The sequence below is a fragment of the Cervus canadensis genome, chromosome 8 (genome assembly GCF_019320065.1).
Source record: "Cervus canadensis isolate Bull #8, Minnesota chromosome 8, ASM1932006v1, whole genome shotgun sequence".
Classification (NCBI taxonomy): domain Eukaryota; kingdom Metazoa; phylum Chordata; class Mammalia; order Artiodactyla; family Cervidae; genus Cervus; species Cervus canadensis.
In genome coordinates, this window is record NC_057393.1 from 7,099,679 (window position 1) to 7,121,193 (window position 21,515).

The following is a 21,515-nucleotide window of genomic DNA, read 5'->3' on the forward strand; positions in this document are numbered from 1 at the left end:
CCACCAACTCCCAGAACTTGCTCAAACTCATGTCCATTGAGTCAGTGATGCCATCTAACCATCTCATCCTCTGTCTTCCCCTTCTCCTCCTGCCTTCAGTCTTTCCCAGTATCAGGGTCTTTTCTAATGAGCCAGCTCTTCACATCAGGTGGCCAAAGTACTGGAACTTCAGCTTCAGCATCAGTACTCCAATGAATATCCAGGATTGATTTTTTTTTAGGATTGACTGGTTTGATCTCCTTGCAGTCCAAGGGACTCTCAAGAGTCTTCTCCAACACCACAGTGCAAAAGCATCAATTCTTCAGCGATCAGCTTTCTTCATGGTCCAACTCTCACATCCACACATGACTACTGGAAAAACCATAGTTTTGACTATACAGACTTTTGTTTGCAAAGTAATGTCTCTGCTTTTTAATATGTCTAGGTTGGTCATAGCTTTTCTTCCAAGGAGTGTCTTCTAATTTCATGGCTGCAGTCACCATCTACAATGATTTTGAAGCCCCCAAAAATAAATTCTGTCACCGTTTCCGTCTCCCCATCTATTTGCCATGAAATGATGAGACTGGATGCGATGATCTTCATCTTTTGAATGTTGAATTTTAAGCCAGATTTTTCACACTCCTCTTTCCCCTTCATCAAGAGGTTTTTTAGTTCCTCTTCGCTGTCTGCCATAAGGGTGATAGCATCTGTGTATCTGAGGTTATTGATATTTCTCCTGGAAATCTTGATTCTAGCTTGTGCTTCACCCAGCCTGGTATTTCACATGATGTACTCTGGATGTAAATTAAATAAGCAGGGTGACAATATACAGCCTTGATGTACTCCTTTCCCAATTTGGAACCAGTCCATTGTTCCATGTCTGGTTCTAACTGTTGCTTCTTCAACTGCATACAGGTTTCTCAGGAGGCAGCTAAAGTGGTCTGGTATTCTCATCTCTTTAAGAATTTTCCAGTTTGTTGTGATCCACATAGTCAAAGGCTTTAGCGTAGTCAATGAAGCAGAAGTAGATGTTTTTCTGGAATTCTCTTGTTTTTTCTATGATCCAACGGATGTTGACAATTTGAAATCAATCATACGCCAATAAAATTTTTTTTAATTTTTTAAATTAAGAATGCTGATTATTTTAAGTATCAGTGATCATGTGAAACAACTGGACCTCTCACACACTGCTAGTGGGAAATTTAAATGGTACACTCTTTTATTTAAATTAATTTTTATTGAAGTATAGTTGATTTACAATGCTGTTAGTTTCTGCTGTACAGCTAAGTGAATCAATTGTATACATATTCACTCTTTTTTAGATTCTGTTCCCATATAGGTCATTACAAAGTACTGAGTAGGGTTCCCTGTGCAATCTAGCAAGTTCTTATTATTTATCTATTTTCTATATCATAGTGTGTAGATGTCAATCCCAACTCCCAATTTATCCCTCCCCCCCCTTCTTCTTATTAACCACAAGTTTGTTTTCCACATCTGTGACTATTTCTGTTTTACAAATAGGTTCACTTGTACCATTTTTAAAATTCCACATAAAAGTGATATACTGATGATGTAAGCCTTCAGAGCTGGGTTTCGCAGCCTCATCCCTATTGACATTTTGGACCAGATGATTCTTTATTGTGGAGGTTGTTCTGTGCATTGCAGAGGGTTTTGCAGCATCCTTAGCCTCTGCCCAGTAGGTGCCAGTAGCAACTCACCAGCTATAGCAATCAAAAACGTCTCCAGACACTGCCAAGTGTGCCCTGGTAGGCAGAATCACCCTCAGTTAAGCCAGCTATTGCTTTATGGTAGCAGCATGGGTTCTCCCTTTATACTCCCAGCATACACAGGTTTTGAGCTTTGTCTCCTGGGTGCATGGAGCCATGAAAATCAAAATTCAAGGTTATCCTGTTCATCAAATGCTCTCAAGAAGAAAACAACCTACTTCAGTGTCCTATTTTTCTCATCACCGATACTCTTAAAAGGGGTGTCTGCACATATGGGTGAGTATCTCAGAATTCCCAGTCTGCCACATTACCAGAAATGGGAGCTATTTTAGCATTCTTTTTCTTATTTCTTTTCACCCAGTCCTCATTCTCCTTACTTCTATCAAATTCTTACCTTTAACAGGAAAATAAGAGCAAAATGAAAATTACAGATAATTGATTTTAATCAACATTTTTAAACCTCCCTCCATTATGAGCCATTATAGGAAGAGCTTTCAGATTACCAAAATTGTGCTTCCATTTATTCCCCCTTTACTTTTTTGTCTTGGTTCCTGAAACCAGTGGCTTTCTGGAGCCAGCTTATACGGCTCAGCAGAGCTGACTTGGCAGCTTCCCTCTCACATCCACATTCAGTGAAGTCATTTTGCTACATTGAAAACAGGCCTCCTTGGGAGTATTTACACCATGGAAATCAGCAAATGCTACAAATCGGGTTTCTTATTTCTCAGAGTTGTTGGGCCAGCCTTTAGTAGCACACTACTAACAGAAATGGACCCAAAAAATGTAATAAAGACTATAGTCTCTCCTTTAGTTCTTTTTTATTGCCTTGACTGTGTGTCTACCCTGATGGCTCAGACGGTGGTGATGGTAAAGAATGCACCTGCAATGCAGGAGACCTGGATTCGGTTCCTGGGTCGGGAAGATCCCCTAGAGAAGGAAATGGAAACCCATAAGAGTATTCTTGCCTGGAGGATTCCATGGACAAAAGAGTCTGGTGGGCTATAGTCCATGGGGTTGCATGGAGCCACACATGACTGAACAACTAACACAGACACGTATCTATCCCAACTTTCTCTTCCGTTATGGGTTGGGTTGTATCCACCCAAATTCATATGTTGCAGACCTAAAAATATGACTGTATTTGAAGACAGAGTTTTTTAAGTGGTAATTAAGTTAAAATGGGGTCCTTGGGGTAGACTGGCCCTAATCCAATGTGGCTGATCTCCTTATAAGAAGAGATTAAGGTGCAGACACACACGAGGGAGGAGCACGTGGAGACACTGGAGGACACGGCCACCTGAAAGCCAAGGAGAGAGGCCTCAGAAGAAATCAACCCTGAGGACACCTTGATCCCAGGCTTCCAGCCCCCAGAACTGCGAGAAAATTCATCTCTGTTATTTAAGCAACCCAGTTTGTAGTTATGGCCACCCTAGCAAACTGATATGTTTTCACTTTGATTTTCTTATTCTTAGTGCATTTCTTAGTGCACCCAATATGAAAATCTGGACCAATTGGTATCTGTGATCAGAACATAGTGAAGCCAAGGTCATGGGCTTAGTCATAGGGTGGAAAAGAGGAGGAAAACTTCCCCATCACTTCAGAAGGCCCCTAGTGCCAACTGACCACGACACATAAATGTTTGCCTAATCAAAAGATCAACCCAAGAGAAAAGTCTGCTAGCCCGTGAATACTTCCTTAAAAAGTACCTCTAAAGTCTAGGTCCTGCTGGTGGCAATTTCATCTTCTTGGAACATTCCAACAGTTAGGATAACTGTTATCCTAATGCTTCTTGACTAGAATCTAAAACAACCAATTCTCTTTGAACTTTCTTCCTCAAGCCAGCTTCATGTACCATTGAGGATGAGATTCCAATCTACCCCAATGAAGAAGAGAATTTATTAAAACCTTTATTTCCCATGAGAAACTTTGAGATTCTTAATGTTCTTGCTCATTTACCACTGATTTTTACCACTCTCCTTTTTCAACTAGACAGGAAGACAAAACTTTGACTCTGCTCATCTTGGGGCTTCCCCGGTGATGCTAGTGGTAAAGAACCCATGGATGTAACAGAAGCTTCCTCACGCTGAGCCCTCTTTGGCCAGTGGGTTTTATTTCCATTGAACACTCTTTTGCTGCTGTGTTTTTTTCTTTCTTTTTCCTTTCTGTTCTAATCAATAACTCATGAAGCACAAAAGGGGACTTGCACTGGCTCTTTGATTTGCTGTATACATCACTTGAAGTGTTACATTTTAGAACCCAATTTTTAAAAATCATTTACACTTCAGAGTAGAAAAATAGCAACATTACTCGACGATTCAATTAAATTATCCCAGGTTAATGTGTTCACTGTCAGCAATGAATAACCACAAGTGTGTAGCCAATGAATAGACTATAAAGCTCTATTTCTTTCACAGATCTATAGTTTATTTTGTGAGCATATTAAAATATATTTTCTAATAGGAAAAAAAATGAGATGCCCTTTGTTTACTCCTTTTTACAGCAAGTTAGTGCCTATCATTCCCAGGACAATAGCTTCCTTAAAACTACAACAATAGCTTTTATCTCTTCAAGCCCCAGAGGACACTGGGAAAATCTCTCACTTGGGTTAACTTTGCTGAATATATTTAACCAGTAAATTATTTGCCTTCCCAACTGGAAGAACCAATATACATTTATGTTCTAGGAATGGTTTGTTTTACTAACTTTATGAGTGAAGACCTCAAGAGTAGCAAAGCCAAGGGACATTTAATTAAGTTATATTTGCTTTTTCATGATCTTTAGCTCTAGCTTATAAATCAAGAATCAATGAGTACTTAATTTCCTCTTATAGCATTAAAAGTAATTGCTTCATAAATTCACTTTAGTAATCCAAATATTTGCACACAGTACAGCACAAAGAGAAGTTGTTTCACTGATGAGATCCTAACTTTTATTTTATTAGTATAAAATGGAGCTTGCTCATTTTATAGCTTATGATTTTCCTGGCTGCCTCAAATTTCTTTTTGAAGCAGACAGGATATAAATTTAAAATAAATACAATTATGACTTTGCTTGAGAAAAAAAAGCCAGTCTACTTACTTAAAATATAACAAGAAATCATAGCTGTAGATATATTTCTGCTTAGTAGAGTATGATTATAATGAGTAAGTCCCCCCCCCACCAAATTGTACATGCTCAAAAAGCAACAGAAATATTTTCAAGGCTAGTTTACTTTACTTTACCTGTTTATTTTATTGTGGGGCAGGAGAGGAAGGAGAAAAGTATTAATAAAATTGTTATCTGTGCTGCTAAGCTATTGACTATTGGCCTGCACCAGAGTCCAAAATTGTTTTATATTCTTTAACTGCTCTGTTCAAAATATTTTCCTAAATGTAGATGTGACATTAAGATTTTCAAAGATAATTTTCATTGTCTGAGTCATTCAAGTCTTTGTTAACCAGAGTCAGCTTTCCTGGTTGTACAGATGAGCTCCAAAGCGAGGTGGAATAAGAGCCCAGGCTCCTAGGGCAGCATGTGGCTGATCTGAGCTGGGAAGAAACCCGGGTCTTCACATGGCAAGTCCAAGGCTATGACTGCCCCACAGTCATATGGCTATGGGGGCTATGACATGCCCCACATATGCTTTGTTTCATTTAACATGTATGTCTTAGCACCTATTACACATCAGATACTTAGAAAGCTTATAGCTACAACAGGAATGAGCCTAGAAAACATAGTGCCAAGTGAAAGAAGCCAACACAAAGATCACATATTATGATTCCACTTAAATGAAATGTCTAGAGCAGGAAACTCTAGGGAGAACAAAGTAGACTAGTAGTTGCCTAGGGCTGGGATAAAGAAGAGATGGAGAGGGATGGAACAGGGAGTGACAGGTTTCTTTTGGAGGTAATGAAAGTAATCTAAAATTGATTGTAGTGGTTGAGTACACAACTCTGTGAATTTATTGTAAAACCATTGAATTGTGCACTTTAAATGGGCATATTGTACCACTTGATGTGAAAAGCCCACTCATTGGAAAAGACCCTGATGTTGGAAAAGATTGAGGGCAGGAAGAGAAGGGGACAACAGAGGATGAGATGGATGGATGGTATCATCAACTCCACGGACATGAGTTTGAGCAAGCTCCGGCAGATGGTGAAGGACAGGGAAACCTGGTGTGCTGCTGGGGTTGCAATGAGTCAGACCACGACTGAACGACTGAACAACAGTGACAAAATGGTGTATAAACTTTATTTTGATAAAGTTATTTTTTAAGAAAATAGACCCAGCAGCTTGAGAAGCCACACCTCCTGCCATGGAGAAGGTGGATGTTAGCCTACTCCTTCTGGACTGTGCCCTTGGCACTGGTCGCCTCTGCACACAGGCCAAGTTCCCCAAATGCGGGACCCACCCTGGCTCCAGCAACAGCCCTGGGGACAATGTGAAGCCGCAAAGTTGTTCCCCACTCCTGCCTCCCTCCTGCCTCTGCCACCATGCAGCGTCCACCACTCCAAGCTAGATGAGCGTGTGGGGCACATTGGGGCATGTGTGAATCAGCTAGGCAGAAGCACCACGTTAGTTGTCTTTTCACTGTCAGAGGCCAGACTGCTTTAGGACCAGTGATAGCAACCCCACAAGAAGGGCCTGTAGCCATGGGTCCCCGGAAGAGTGTCCCCAACTCAGACAGATGCACTTCAGTCCCCCAGGTGCTGACCCCCAAACCCACTGGTCTTGGCTGTGCCCAGCTTCAGAAAGTTCCCAGAGGTCTCCTGCAAGGCACACCTCAGGCCATGCATATATACTCAGCTGATTCATAGTTAAATGACCTCATTGCAGATGCTTGGTAGAAAAATAGTCACTACAAATTGTCGTGCCTATTAAGGCCACATGCCCTGGAGAAGAGAAGGGCTACCCACTCCAGTATTCTTACCTGAAGAATTCCATGGACAGAGAAGCCTGGCAGGTCCCAGTCCATGAGGTCACAAAGAGTCAGACACGACTAAGCAAATAACACTTGGACACTTTCATGAGAGCCACACTCTTTCCGCCTCCCTATCCTTGTGCAGAGGGGTGGTTCTGCCCACAGCCTGGCTTCTGTGCCTCCACCTGATGAAAGCTTATATTCATCTCTGCAAGGATCACTCAGGATCACCTAATCCACAAACCGATCAGTGATTCCCTTCTGTGTTCTCCTAGAGCACTTCTCCTAGAGTCTAGGAGCACTGATGTTATGATATGATCAGCCTTTTATGAGCCTGGGGCTCCAGGTCCAGGAGTGCCTGCTTCCACTCCTTGTGGCCCAGCTCTGGGCCCTGTGCCCATGGAAGCGCCATCCCGCTGGGAATATTCAACTTGAATTGAGTTCGGTCATTTCACACAAGCAGAGACTTGACTGGAGAGCATGTAGGCAGAAGCATCAGAGTGCTACTTCCAAAAGCCTGAAAAGAAAAACAAGCTTGTTTCTTTAGTGATATCAAATGAGACAAAGAAAGGAAGAAACTGCCCGAGGTCACAGGCAACCGTCAGAGTGGAAGACTTCCATCCAAGTGCGATGGAATAATCAAGATTTATTTTTTAAATATTGTTATTAAATAAACATTACAGAAACTTTTGCATATCCAACTTATTTATAGCTTAAGGCATGAAAACCCACATTAGTATGTTGAATTATAAGAATTCACTGCAGCCTGCTAGCTGACAGCACGTCAAATTATTTGCAAATATTTTCTGGAACAGTAACCTTGAAGGATGCCAGCCCCATTCAGTGTAACCTTATCACAAGACAGGAACAGAGCGAGGAGATGAGTTCCAAAGCAAAGGATGCTTTAGTTCTTGGAACCTCTGTCAGCTGTTTGAACAAGGAGTTTATCCCCCATCTCAGCCAAAAGCCTCACTCGTATCTCTTGGGCATTTACATCTCTCTTTCCGCTGCACTTTAAAAAGATGGTATGCAGAAGGCCCCCTTGAGAAATTGTGCTCTGGGCAGGAATTTGTGAGTACATTAGTCACATTTAAGAGGCTTTATATCCTCCAGTCTGCAATAACATAGTTCTGCGAAAATTATGTAATCATTTTAACAAAGAGTCTCTAATTGACATGAAAAGGCAAAATCAAAATAAAAATGAATTTTAATGTGAGCAGTACAGGCTCTTCATTTTTACTCGCCATCACGGAACACAGTCTAGGAGAGCAAGAAACCAGGACCTCATTCCTGGCTTCTGACCTTAGGAAAACCACAGTGGTAGATTCCTCCAGGGGTGATTTTTCTTTAATATCCAATATCTCTACCTTACAAATGCCTCAAATACTTTTCTTTTTTTTTCTCCTATTTTTCAACATTATTTTCAGTACTTTAAATATCTTTCTTTCCACCAAGGAAAATATCATTCTTTTGATGAAAAGCTATTATGGCCCATTTAAAAAATTGTGAAGTGGTTGAGTGGTTTAAAAATTATATCTAAATCATTTAGCAAGGTTGGCACAACATCTGACTTCTGAAATCAGCATTTTGCCAAATATTTTAGCCATATCACAGTTGCTAAGCTAACGAGAAAATGCTAATCATCTGGCATAAATGTGGCCGTGTTAAAATTAAACAAAATTGATTGCCTTCAAAACAACCTTTTGTTTTTGTCTCCAAAAAGCTGCTTTGCACATTTGATATAGGTAAGAACTCATTGCTTATCCTGACACTACCATCTTTCATGTCGTGAACAGGCTCTGTGTTTTTCTTTGTTGTCTCATCGGGGAGTCCATATTGCGCCACTGTTCCTTGAATTCAACAGCTGTTTAAGCACCTACTATTTGCCCAGTGCTATGCTGCTCAGGGTAGTAATAGTACTCTGTAGGGTCCAGGCAGTACCATTGTGATAAATCAAGTGCCACCAGGGAAAAGAAAATGGTGTGTCTAGTGCATCATAGCTAGATTATAACACTTCCAAGTGACCTTGCAAAATTGTCTCATTTAGCCTATCAATTCTACTATGGTCTCAATAACATATTTTTGAAAAGCAAGTCTACACACCTGTTATCTGCATGACCCTTTGGTGAGCATAAAAGTGACAGAAGACACAGGCCTCTCCTCTGAAAGAGCTCATAAACTAGTTCAGAAGACAAACCATTCAGTCCACAACAATGCGAATAATAATGAATGCCATAAAAGTCACACCAGAGGCACAATGTATGTATCCAGAGAAGAAGAAATAAAATTCATTGAGCACCTACTATGTGCTGGGATGTTTCACACCTGTTAAAGGTGGCTCAATGATAAACAATCCACCTGCCATTTCAGGAGATGTGAGTTTGATCCCTGGCTTGGGAGGATCCCCTAGAGGAGGAAATGGCAGCCCACTCCAGTATTCTTGCCGGGGAAATCCCATGGACAGGAGTCTGGCAAGCTGCAGTCCATGAAGTCACAAAAGAGTTGGACACAGCTGACCATGCATGCATGTACACAGTAAGTATCAATCTCAGCAAATGTGGCTCCCAGAGGCAACCCATGGCACACACCCAAGAGGCAAGGGAAAATGTACATGCCCCCCAAAAATGCAAAACTTTTTGCCACAGGGAGAGGACTTTTATCTTATGTGTTTTTATAATTTTTTACATTATCTCATGTATTTTCTTTTTAGTCAAAGCTTCTTAATCAGATGCACCTACACATATCTGAGCCTCCTCCCAGTCTACTGCATTGGAATCTCCCACATTCTCAAGTAAGAAAATTACCAGGATATACCAATTATACTGGTTCCATTAACTGATTTAATTCTTTACCACTCGGGAAACTAAGGCTGAGAGCTGCCGAGGCATTTGCTTAAGACAACAAACTCTGCGAGTGGCTGAGACCAGATATGGACACAAAGTCTCTCCATCTATTGAGATAAATGGTGGGATCTGTCCATTATTCCATTAGTGTAGTATGTTACACTGATTTTTATAGGTCGAACCAACCTTGCATTCCTAGGATAAACTCCACTTACACGTGAAATATAATCCTTTGCATATGTTGCTGGATTCAGTTTCCTAGTATTTCACTGAAGACATTTGTGCCTGTATTCATAGAGGACACTGGTGTGTTTTCTTCTGAGGTCTTTGTCTTGTCAATATTAGGGCAATATTGACATCTGGAATGACTTGGGCAGTAGTCCCTCCTCTCCTATGTTTGGAAGATTTAGTGAAGAATCGATGCTAATTCTTCTTTAAAGTTTGGTAGAAATTATCAGTGAAACCATCTGGCCCTGGGCTTTACTTTGTAGCAAGCTTTTTGATTGCTAATTCAATCTCTTTGCTTCTATTCAAATTTTCTATTTCTTCTTAAGTCAGTTTTGGTAATTTCTGTCTTTAGAGGAATTTGTCTATTTCTATCTAATTTGTTCGGTTCAGTTCAGTTAAGTCACTCAGTCGTGTCCGACTGTTTGTGACCCCATGGACTGCAGCACGCAAGGCTTCCCTGTCCATCGCCAGCTCCCAGAGCTTACTCAAACTCATGTCCATCGAGTGGGCGATGCCATCCAACCACCTCATCCTCTGTGGTCCCCTTCTCCTCCCGCCTTCAATCTTTCCCAGCATCAGGGTCCTTTCCAAGGAGTCAGCTCTAATTTGTTGGTGTGCAGTTATTCATAGTATTAACACTGCATCTTCACCCTTTGTATTTAGCAGTAACATTCCCTCTTCCAATCCTGCTTTTAGTAATCCTGCTCTCTTTTCTCCTGATCAGTTTAAAGACTTTTCATTTTTTTTATCTTGTTGCTTTTTACTGATTTTCTCTGTTTTTATATTCTCTATCTCATTTATTTCACCTTGAATCTTTATTATAGCCCTCCTTCTGCTAGCTTTGAATTTAGTTTGCTCTTCTTTTTCTAGTTTGCTAAGGCGGAATTTTATATTATTGATTCAGGATATTCTTTTTTTTTTTTTTCAGGATATTCTTTTTTTACTATAATTATTTAAAGCTATATATTTTCATCTAAGCACTGTTTTTGCTGTGTCCCATAAGTTTTAGAATGCTGTGCTTTCATTTTCATTCATTCAAAGAGTTTTCTAATTCCACTTATGATTTCTTCTTTGGTCCATTGGTTATTTAAAAATATGTTGTTTAATTTCCACATATTTGTGAATTTCCCAAATTTCTTCTGTTATTGATTTCTAATTTCATCCTATTTTGGTTGGAGGACATACTTTGTGTGACTTCAACCCTGGAAACTTATTGAGACTTGTTTCCACAAGTCTTCCATTTCCTTGTTTGTCTTATCTCTGGTTGTCTTTCTTATTGACAGTTAGGTGTTGAAGTGTCCAACTATTATTGTTGAATTGTCTATTTCTTCCTTCAGTTCTGTCAGTTTTTGTTTGCTTTATGCATTTTGTAAATGTTTTAGATACATAAATATTTATTATTGCTATATACTTTTGATATATTTTATCATTACAAAATGTCCTTCTCTATTAATAATTTTTGTCTTAAAATCTGTTTGATGTTAATATAGCCACTCCAGTTCTTTTTTTGATTAATATTTGCATGGTCTGTCTTTTCTATTCCTTCATTTTCAACCTATTTTTGTAGTTGAATCTAAAACGCATCTCTCATGGACAGCATGTAATTGAATCATTTTTAAAATCAATTTGATCAATATCTGCCTTTTAAAAATTTTAATCTATTTATATTTTGTAATTACTGGTAGGATAAGATTCATGCATATGATTTTTCTGTTTGCTTTCTATACCTTCTGTCTTCTATACCTCTGTTCATCCATTATAGCTTTTTTGTGTTAAATATTTTTTCATGTACCACTTTAATTCCATTGTCACCTCTTTTTTTAAATATAACTAGTTTCTTAGGGGTGGACCTAGAGATCACAATTAACATCTTAATTTATAGCAATACAGTTCACAGAAATACCAACTTAGTTTTAATATTATACCAAAACTATATTCCTATACATTTCCATTCTCTCCCTCATCCCTTCTGCTGTTACTGACATACAAATTACATTTTTATATATTGTATGTCATTTAACAGAAATTTGCAAGTATTACCTTCTTGTCTCTTAAATTAGATAGGAAGCAAGAATTACAAATAAAAATACATTAATATCGTCCTTTATATTTACCTATGTAAATACCTTTAACTGGTATTCCTTATTTCTTCATATGGATAAAAGTTGCTGCTCCGTGTCCTTTCATTTCAGCCTTAAGGAATCCCTTTAATATGTCCTGTAGGGCAGGTCTGTTAGCAATGAAATTACTCAGTTTTTTTCTGGAAATGTTTTAATTTCATTTTCAGAGGATAATTTTCTGAATTTAATTCTTGCTTGGCCATCTTTCTTTTGGCACTTTGAATATTGTCATCCCACTCTCTTCTGGCCTCCATAGTTTCTGATGAGAACTTGGATTAATCTTACTGAGGATTCCTTAATACATGATGAGCTTTTTCTTGCTGCATTTAAGAGTCTGTCTTTGTCTTTCAACAGTTGGATTGTGATGTATTTAGGTGTGAATCTCTGAGTTTATTCTGTTTGAAATTTGTTGATCTTGAATGCGTAGATGAATATATTTCATCAAATTTGGGAAGTTTTTGGCCATTATTTCTTCAAATATTCTTTCTGCTCTTTTCTCTCTTTCCTCTCCTTCTGGGATGCTGAGGATGTATATTTTGGTATGTTTCATGGAGTTCCACAGATCTGTTTATCTTTCCTTATTCTTTTTTTTTTTTCCTGTCCTCAGACCTGAAAATCTCAGTTGACTTTTCTGATTCTTTCCTCTACTTGCTCAAATCTGTGATTGAGCTCCTCTAGTAAATTCTTCAAGAATTTCCCTCATAGCTCAGTTGGTAAAGAATCTGCCTGCAATGCAAGAGCCCCTGGTTCGATTCCTGGGTCAGGAAGATGCCCTGGAGAAGGAAATGGCAACCCACTCCAGTATTCTTGGGCTTCCCTTGTGGCTCAGCTGGTAAAGAATCCACCTGCAATACAGGAGACCTGAGTTAGATCCCTGGGTTGGGAAGATCCCCTGGAGAAGGGAAAGACTACCCACTCCAGTATTCTGGCCTGGAGAATTCTGTGGACTCTCTGTAGGGTCACCTAGTCAAGGCTATGGTTTTTCCAGTAGTCACGTATGGATGTGAGAGTTGGATTATAAAGAAAGCTGAGTGCTGAACAATTGATGCTTTTGAACAGTGGTGTTGGAGAAGACTCTTTAGAGTCCCTTGGACTGCGAGGAGAGCCAATCAGTCCATCCTAAAGGAGATCAGTCCTGAATATTCATTAGAAGGACTGATGCTGAAGTTGAAGCTCCAATACTTTGGGCACCTGATGCAAAGAACTGACCCATTGGAAAAGATCTTATTGCTGGGAAAGATGGAAGGCGGGAGGAGAAGGGGACAACAGAGGATGAGATGGTTGGATGGCATCACCAACTCAATGGACATGAGTTTGGGTAAACTCCGGGAGTTGGTGATGGACAGGGAGGCCTGATGTGCTGCAGTCCATGAGGTCACAAAGAGTTAGACACAACTGAGCGACTGAACTGAACTGAGTAAATTCTTCATTTCAATCATTGTACTTTTCAAATCTAGAATTTCTATTTGGTTTTTTCCCCTCATAATGTCTCTTCTCTTATTGATGTTCTCAATGTGGTTAGGTATCATTCTCATACTTTCATTTAGTTTTTTATATATGATTTCCTTTAGTTTTTGAATGTATTTTAAATAAATGATTTAAAATCCTTACCTAGTAAATTCAGTGTCTGGACTTCCTCAGAAACAATTTCTGCTGACTTTTTCTTCCCTGTGTATGGACTTTACTATAATTTCTCATTTATTTGCACGTCTTATGGTTTGTTCTGTTTTTGTGGTTTTGTTTTGCTGAAAACTAGATATTTAAAGTAATATAACGTGACAACTCTGGGAATCAGACTCTCCCCCTTCCCCAGAGTTTCAATTGCTGTTTGTTGTCATTGCTGTTGGTTTCTTAGAGACTTTTCTGAACCAATTCTGCAAAGTCTTTTTCTTTGTGTTTGTGGCCGCTGAAAGCTCTGCTCAGCTGTCTCAGTGGTCAGCTAACCACTGGACAGAGATTTCCTTCAATGCCTGGAAACAATTAGTCTTCCAATCTTTGCTGGGAGTCTCTATAGATATGTTGGGCACTCCTGAACACTCAACCAGATCTCAACTCCATCTTAGCCTTCATTTCCTGCTTGTACAAAACCTCAAAGTTCGCCAAAGCTGAGAACCTGGGGCCTCCTTAGGTCTTTCCTGGTCATATACATAGCACGGGGCACGTTCACACCCCTAAACATGTACATGGCCTTTTAGATTCCTAAGGTGATGTTAGCTTTTCCCCAAGATCCCTATGTATATCTCATTTTCCATTTTTCCCTTTAAACTTTTTGGTTTGTATATTGTTTGCCCAAATGTTATCTACCACCTTAGGAAGGTAGAATGTTAAACAATTACCTCTAATTGTTTCTGACAAATGCCACCAAGGAAAAGGCTGTTCATATAGGGAGAGCTCTGAGTCAGAGCAAATACATACAAATATGAGTGAAGTCTTCCAGGAAATCACTAGAGTGGTCACACAGTGACAAGTCTATGGTAACGGGGCTTTGAAGGAGCTGCAACCCTGTTTTGACCCTTCCAGTGGCAGCCAGGATGCTGGTTTTCATTGTGATTACAAGATGTTGGTTTTCAAGGTTACTGTAGAACTGAGGAAGGAACAGTGAGAATAAGGCAAATAAAATTGCCATAAGTCTTGCTTTTCATGCTGAGATTCAGTCATTTTTCTTGAATAAATGCTTCTCGGGTTACTGCAAGACTTTGGTTAATTTCCAGAATTCTGAAAAAAAAACACTGATGTTTACCATTTCTCCTGCTGTTCTCATTGGTTTTATAGAGGACATGATTTTCAGAGTTCCTTAGTCTGCTTTCTTTTCTTGTTGTTGGCATCACCTCAACGCAGGGGCTCTTGAATGCCACCATCCTATGGTGACTTCAAGAAGAAAGTATGATTCATGGACCTGAAATCAACAGTGAGAGCTCTGATCTTGAGGTTGCAGTGGGCAAGGCAGGTTTCAGAGAACAGGGGGGACTTGAAGAGATCTTAAAGACAGAATTTTAAATAGCCTACCTAATTAAGGAGGGAGGAGACCACAGAACCTGCCAGAAAGATAAAGTGCTGTGGTATTTATTGTTTTAGGAAACTTGATGTTTTCAGTTTAGCCAAGAAAGTCACTACTGACTCAATATCAAAAATTACAGAAAAACAATTAGACTTCCAAATCCTGCCAGCCTCTGAACCTATGCCAGATGAAATTCCATGCTAAAGAGAGGGGCCTATTTCTCATTCAATACATTCATAATTGCCCTTTCGTACTATTAAGCTTGACACAGTCAAGCATAATAAAGTCTTTCCAGACAGCCTTTGGACAGAAACATCTCTAACTCTTTGCCACACAGCTCAAAGCCTGCCACTGGCCAGTCTTACTTAACCAGTCAAAATGGTTATTTACTTGTTCTACTGTTGTTAGTTTAGAAAAATTTATTCCTTCATTCATTTACTATACATTTGAGTACTCACTGTGTGACAGATGCTAGTCAGGTGAATGGAGAGATAAGATATGGTCCTTCCTGATGTGGACTCACCTTCTCAATAAGGTTTCACAAGCGGCGTGGGCAGAGTAGCATCAGGATACTGGGAAAGCCCAAGAGAGAGACATTCAGTGAAGCTTGAGGCAGGGATGGGATTCCCAGAGGAGGCATCCTACCCGAGCTTCAAAGGGACAAAGAGTTTTGCTAAGAAGTTGGTGGGAGGAGGGGCCATATATTAGTCTGCTTGGGCTACTGTGACAAAATATAACAGACTGGGTGGCTTAGAAAACACAGATTTATTTTCTTATAATTCTAGAAGCTGAAAGTACAGGATCAAGGTATCAGCAGGTTGGTTTCTCCTGAAGACTCTCTTCCTGTCTTGCAGACAGCCGCCTCGTCTCTATGCTGTCACAAAACATGGGCTGGAAGGAGCCCTGGGCTCTGAGTACCTGAACTGAACTTGCTGTGAGCAAAGCTTCACTTCTAATACATTAAGACACTGAGATTTCAGAGTTTGTCATTTACAAGTACCTGCATTATCTTACTGAATATAATCACCCCAATCTCAAAGTTGTTTTTATCTTTTACATATTCCCTTCAAATTCTTATCAACATGCATTCATTTTTACAGAGTTGTAAGCATAGTGGACCAACCATTTTTATTTATTTTTAAATGTATACTGAAGTATTTTCCATGTTTACCTGTTATCTTCATAACTATCATCTGTGTGGCCTAGATAATATTTCACTAAACAAACTAAACCTGTCCCCAGTTGTTGAACATTCAGGTGTTTCCAATTATTCTTGTCTTTTAGGAAAAAATCCCACTACTGTGTTCTCTTAAGTGGAAGGGGTACAGATCCCCTCATCTGACAGCTTTAGCATTGGTCAAGTCTGCACAGAAGGCTCAGAACCCCATTCAGGGCTCCGGGGGCTGGAAAGGCCTCATCTTCAGCTCACCTGCAGCTCCTTGCCAGGCACCAGCCCCTGACTTGGGTTCTCAGGCCATCTCACGGCCTCCCTTTGGAGTCATGTGGGACTGAGTCCCACCCTTGAGGACCTTCTCCTCCTTCTCTCTGCTTCTTATCCTTGGGGTCTTGTCCAGCATTCCGTTCCATCCAGCTCCATCCAGGAGAGCCCAGGGAACCCACCCCCATCTCTCCCCTTACTCAGACCCAAGCACACACTTGGATCTTGGCTTGCAGCCTGGAGAAAGCAATCAAACAACTTCCCAAGCCCTTGTATGGGTCGGGGGCTTGGTAGGGAACAAAAGGCTGGTTTTAATTATTTTATCTTAGGAGAGTTTATCAAAGGGATGATATTGAAGGTGTGATCATGGAGAAGCAAAACCACATGGGATCACCCAAATCCCAGGGACTAGTAATATGAGGGAAAAAGAAAGAAAGAAAGTGAAGTTGCTCAGTCATGTCCGACTCTTTGCGACCCCATGGACTGTAGCCTATCAGGCTTCTCCGTCCATGGGATTTTCCAGGCAAGAGTACTAGAGTGGCTTGCCATTTCCTTCTCCAATAAGGAGCATTTTAAGAAGTTGGAGCAAGGTTCTCACCACTAGCCCTCTCTCACCTGATCATCTCCTCAAAGGCCACCTCGAGGGTCTTCTCCTTGGGGAAGCCTCCCATGCCCCCACGTCCTCCTCCACCACTGGCTCCCTGAGAGCAGACACTATATGAGCAGAAGACTTGTCTTCCAGCACCCAACAGGTGGCTGGGCAGCCCTTGGCACATAGCAGCTGCTCAATAAATACTTGTTCAATGAATGAATTGTCAAAGGATTGACTGAATACGGAAAGAGGGGAGAGATACAGAGAAAAACCAGGAAATTAAACATTTACTTTCGATACTGCATTTGCCAGTTTTCGTGCTTTTACAACACAACTGACTGTTAAAAGTGACCTTAATTTGTCACTGTCCCTTAAAATTAGAAATTAATTTATTTCATCTATTGGAAAACCAAATTTTGGCACCTTTCAAATGTGTTAAGCATGCTACTACCAGAATAAATATGTCTATTTAACAACCGGAGAAATGCAGTAAGACTTTTCAGGCAATTAAAGAGAACTTCTAACCCAACCCCTCACCAACAGACGGTGAGGAGAATAAACATTCAGACTAGTCAATGAAATTTGCTCGACAGTGATGAAAAAAAAAACAAAAACGTGTCTTTAAAATCCTTGTATACACAAACACATATCATTTACTTAGCCTAAAAAGAGGTAGTCCTCTATGAAATAACTGGATGACTGTATATCTTTAGCAGTTTTGAAAATCCACCTTGGGAACCAAAGGGCCTCGGGATTTTTGTCTGTGAAACGTTTGTTTGCAAGAGTAATTTTATTATCTGTTTTACATTTATTAGAGGAAAAACTAAGAAGACTTTTATTACTCTAAAATGTTATAAAGCACCATTAACCTGGCATTGGGCAAGAAAATATACCCCCTAAAATTATATAGCAAGGTACACTACAGAGATGGAAAAGAGGAGCAGACACCAGAAAAGGAGTGATTTCTAGGGGAGCTGCCTTTGGGGCATGGAAATTTGTATTCAGTCCATACCTAATGAGGTCTGTTAGATTTAAGACACAGAATTTAATCAGATATGGTCTCTAGCTTCAGTTGTGTCTGACTCTTTGCAACCCTATGGACTGTAGCCCACCAAGTTCCTCTGTTCATGGGACTCTCCAGGCAAGAATACTGGAGTGGGCTGCCGTGCCCTCCTCCGGGGATCTTCGCCACACAGGGATTGAACTCGCATCTCTTCTATCTCCTGGTTGGCGTCAGGTTCTTTACCACTAGCGCCACCTGGGAAGCCCCAGTGAGGGCAACAGGTCATCAAATATTTACCATGGAGCCCAGTTTGAGCCCAAAGAGGCAAACTGACATAGGAAAAAAACCCAAGTTTTAGAACCAAAATATGGGCTTCAAGATGGCAGTGTCCTTCCTCCCTGGGAGGCCTCTCTTTTGTCTCCACAATAGGACTGTATGGTCACAGGCTCTTATGCAGGTAGAAATGTCTGGGTAAATGATTTCAGCAGGACATCTGAATGCTGATACAGTTTCCAAGTATTATTCAACATCTCTTCCCTTCTGATGGTTGCTTTGAGAGGCTGGGTCCAAACATTATCTTCTCTCCCGATGCCTAGACTGGCATCAGAGAGGCCCCCAATGGGTCAGAAGATCCAAAGCTATTCCCCCACTGGAACTCTGAGAAGAGACAGCCTTAAAGAGAATCACAGGTGAATAATGACTACAGACACCATAGGCAGAGGGAACCAGCCTATGCTTCCTCAGGGCATCAGAGGAGACAGCAGAGTCATCTCATGCCTGAGTGAGGGCAAAAGAAGGCCTGGGGCCCAACTAGGGGCTCCAGGGTGAGGCTGTGGGTGGGCTCCTTCCCATGAGCCCAGGCCGAGCACCTCAGGAGATCTGGGTAGGGGTGAGGCACACCAGGAGACCGCTGCTTCCCCACCCAGCCCAGCCTGCGAGGCCACAACAGGGCAGAGGCCGGTTCCCTGGAGTCAGCCATGGAGGTGGAAGGGGACACGTGAAAAGGCTGAATGCCCCTTTATTGACAAGCTAGAATATTCTGTCCTCAGGTGGACTTAGGAACTCCTACTATACACAAAGTCATCACCTTTCCACAGTCGAATCTGTGACTGAAAAATATGCCTGCAATGCATGAAAATACATGAATACTACGGGGCTTTGCATTTGCAAATTGTCCGTGCCTCTTGATGAAGGTGAAAGAGGAGAGTGAAAAAGCTGGCTTAAAACTCAATATAAAAAACACTAAGATTATGGCATCCAGTCCCATCACTGCATGGCAAATAGGGGAAAAAATGGAAACAATGACAGACCTTATTTTCTTGGACTCCAAAATCACTGCAGACAGTGACTGCAGCTGTGAAATTAAAAGACATTTGCTCCTTGGAAGAAAAGCGATGACAAACCTAGACAGTATATTAAAAAGCAGAGACATCATTTTGCCAACAAAGGTTTGTATAGTCAAAGCTATGGTTTTTTCAGTAGTCATGTACAGATGTGAGAGTTGGATCATAAAGACTGAGTGCCAAAGAACTGATGCTTTTGAACTCTGGTGCTGGAGAAGACTCTTGAGAGTCCCTTGGACAGCAAGGACATCAAATCAGTCAATCCTAAAGGAAATCAATCCTGAATATTCATTGGAAGGACTGATGCTGAAACTGAAGCCAAAGAGTCAGACACAACTGAGCAAATCAGAAACAACAAATAGAAACGCTTGTTACTCATTTGTTATTATTATTAACTGCTACAATCAAGCTATATTCACTTATTTGGTAAATACTTATTGTCTACCATGTACTAGGCAGCAGTGAACATATGAAGATGCTAAAGGGAAGAAAGCATAAACTCCTCGCCCCCAAGGGGCTCCCTGTCTGGTCTGGGGAGACAGACACAAGCAAACCCGTGCAGGTGGCGCTGAGCACACGGGCTGGTGTAAGTGCAAAGGAGGAATCGGGGCAGAGGTGCCAGGGATGGTCAGGGAAGGCCTCCAGGAGAGGGTGACGCCTTTGCCAAGCCCAGGAGGGGCGGACCAGCAAGTGCTGAGACAAAGGTGCCTACAGGGGGGGTCCTGCAGGTGGGTTTGGGAAACACATGGAGGGAGGTGTGGCTGGGCCCGAGAGAGGAGGTGGGGAAGTGGGGCCAGGAGGCCACAGCTGAGAGAGAGGAGAGAGGGCAGGCCCCTGCGGGGCCCCAGGCCACTCCCGTTTTGACTTCAGTGTGAGGCAGGAGCCATTGGAGAGTTGGGGCGGGGCGGGGGAGGGGACACCTCCCCAGAGGTTGGCCTTTCAGCAAAGGATGCAGGTGAGCCAAAGAGCGCAGAAAGGAGCCCTTCTTCGGAGCACAGTGAATTTTCATCTTGATTATCATATTTGGTCTCCCCAACTTATTATTTTAGGGGAAACAAAAGATCTGGCCTTCCATGGCTATGGGGAGCAAAGGGGCCACCGTCATTTTGTCTATTTTGTAGCTCAACACACACAAAAGAGCCTGAAAGATTTGCCCACAGTTATAAACTGGAATAATGGGGGAGAGAGGGCCAGAGGTCAGGCCTCATCCTTCAAGCCCTGCGGCACTCACCTGACAGGCGCCACCTCCAAAGGTGGGAGGGCCCTTCCGAGGGAAGCCAGCCCCCACCCCCTGCCCCCCGGTCCCTGCCCAGGAGGGCTTGCGGGGGCAGCAGCCTGAGACAGACTCCTCTCCTCCCCTCAAGACAGCGAATGAGAACCGCGAACCTCAGGAGGGTGAGAAATAGCCAACACACCGCGGGGAAGTGCTTTATGGACGGCGGAAGGATGCTAAGTAACGTAATGCAGCCGGGAAGGCGCGGCATAAACGGTGATGGAAAGAAGCCTGTCACCGTGACTCAGGCTTTACAAGGCCAGCGGGGAGCCCTCGCGGCGCCCGCCCCGCCCGCCAGGTGATGGAGCGCATCGCTCCCCGCCCCGCCTATGCGGCGGGGTCCATCCGGACTCGGCCAGGACACCCCTCAGAACCAGGGAATGGCATCAGCAACCGCTCAGGGCAGAAAAAAAAAAAAAAAACAGGGCCCGGACACCTCGAAAACGGTGACTTGCTGATGGCTCTCCCCTCTATTCTAATGAAAACAATTACATGCGGAGAATAGATGATGGGGTTGGGGATGTCCTTCCCGCCACTGTCTGCCTCCCCCAAGGCTAAGCACCGCTAACGAGCATCGGCTAGTTCATACATCACAGGGAAATGCACACTGGAGATGGAGCGGCTTTTCCTTCCCTTTTTATTTTGTTCCCTTTTGTAAATTGCTTTGTGCCCACCACCCCCACCCCGCCCCGCGCCTTGATTCTTCACCCACCACCCTGTTTTTGCACAGATCCCTCGCCTGACCCTTATTTTCTCTCTCTTCACGTCTCTGCCCTCAGCCAACTAATTTATTGATTGGCTTTTACCTAAGGCCAAATGAAGTTCTCCTTTATTGAGACAATTTCTCAAAGTCTGTAACTTGCAGACGACGACTTCACCTCACGTTCTCTTTAATTAAAGGAGAGCCGCTGATCAAGCTGGTCCACTGGCCACATGCATCTTAATTTCTTTTTACCCTGCCGGCTGCCTGGTGCAAGTGCTTCTCAAACGTTTGAGACACAAAGCCTCAGTGCACTCAGTTATTCACTCAGGAGGTACTGCATGAAGAGGTAGGGCACCAGTTGCCCTGAA